A 1,784-nucleotide genomic window follows, 5' to 3' on the forward strand; every position below is an offset into this window, starting at 1 on the left:
GGCTTCCTTAATTGTGTGTTCTACGAACTTTGGGAGGGGCATGAAATGTTACAGGGATATGTGTTGGACTACTTTTTTCGAGCATTGAGTCTTTGCGTTATTTTGGCAACCATTTAGTGACTGACCTAATCATATAGGCCTGTTTGTATTTCATTGCGTAAAAACATTTTAGGTTGTAAAACTTTTCCTGGGCACGTTTTAAGAATGTTTGTCATTCATGAACACCTGAACACATCAAGCAAGTGTATGGTCTGCAGGGAAGGGGGGGGGGGTGGGCTACCTTTAAATACGTTTTACATAGATTACATAGAGCTCATCTAAAAAGACATTTTAGAGCAGCATATCCGGCTTAAGAGGAAAACATTTTCTTGCATCCCTCTTTTGTTACAAATTTGTCTTCATCACTCAATGATGCAAAAAATTAACATTCACATTACTTAGATGATAATTTAGATCATTTTGGATAATTTGGAATGTATATGTAATGTGTTTACAATATTAATGAACTTACTGGTCGTGGATCATTTTTTTCGTACTTGGCCCATGATTCTCTGTTTTGTTTGCCACTCTCACCGACTGGCCATCTTTTCGGGCGCGTGCGAAAGCCTGTGCCGTAAGAGAAAGTTTCCCTCCTCTGCCAGAAATCCCGTTCCAGCCAGCAAGCAATACTCCCAAGTCTTTCTGACATCCTGGCGACTAGCCGATGTCTTCGAATCGCTGAGCTAACTTAAAGTTATCACTTTTACTGTTATTAGCTATTCACTAACTTTCACGTTTTTTCTGTCTGTCGCAATGTACACATTTTATACAACTCTTAGTGTATTTTTTTTTTCTTTTTCTTTCAAGCAAAATATATTGTAGTGATTTCAGGGTGATGAGAAACTACATTTTCTCACACTAATATGTTTACACCCATTGTAGTTTATATGACTTAAATGAAGAGCCTAATGTATAGTCTTTGAAATCTGTACTCCTGAGAATCTTTAAGTGTTAATTAAAAGACCTAATGAGTCATAAGAATACGTGTCATAAGCGTATCTTATCTTGATTTAAAAGCCTGTGAAGGTTTTACTGCATGTTCTTACCTTCTTCCTTTTCCTGGGAAAGTTTTACTGTATACATACGCTTATGTTATTCTTTGTAAAAGGTGCGAAGACAGCCAGCTTAGCTTATCAGGATTGGTGGTCAGTAGCTGGGCATGGGTCTGCTTAAATAAGGGTGAAGTCAGTGGTCAGAAGCCAGTCTATCCCAGTTGTAATTTGTCACCTACCATTAAGTTTGCTACCCCAGCAGTTCTCTGCAGTTATCCTTTTTAGTCTGTGTCACTTGGTCAGTTGTTTATTTCGTCAGCTGTTAGTAATTATTCAGTCATTTCTTGTTTACTTTGTTGTTATTTAGCCTTTTATGTCAGTGTCTTACATTAATAAATAGAAGCCAACTCTATTAGCTGTGTTTCGTGACTTATTTTGGAGCTACAATGTTATTCTTTGAACAGTCGACTTTTACGTGAAAGTTACCCGAATTTACGGTGGGCAACGCTACAATATTTTAACATTTTTTCCGAAACAATGCATTATGTCAAAAATTGTAAGCGGCGGTTGTAAAAGAAGTATTCATGTGTACTCTCTTGCATATATTTTAGAGTAACATAATATAAAGAAGATATGTAGGCTTCTTTTGAGTGAGATTCAAAATTGCATTGTTGAAATGCATTCTGTAAAGTATAGGAAATGTGTGCATGGAATTTGGACAGGAAATGGGTGCATGGAATTTGGACTTTGTAA

The 1,784-nt window shown here is 36.8% G+C and overlaps 1 long non-coding RNA gene across 1 annotated transcript; it reads left to right on the forward strand.

Annotated features, from left to right (window-relative positions):
* Positions 1 to 292: 292 nt before the first annotated feature.
* LOC139981938 (uncharacterized) lies at positions 293 to 1,429 on the forward strand. Its single transcript, XR_011797940.1, has 2 exons — positions 293 to 773; positions 847 to 1,429. It is a non-coding gene; the product is annotated as an uncharacterized lncRNA (long non-coding RNA).
* The last annotated feature ends 355 nt before the right edge of the window (positions 1,430 to 1,784 follow it).

This window comes from Apostichopus japonicus, chromosome 16, assembly GCF_037975245.1.
Source record: "Apostichopus japonicus isolate 1M-3 chromosome 16, ASM3797524v1, whole genome shotgun sequence".
NCBI classification, from domain to species: domain Eukaryota; kingdom Metazoa; phylum Echinodermata; class Holothuroidea; order Aspidochirotida; family Stichopodidae; genus Apostichopus; species Apostichopus japonicus.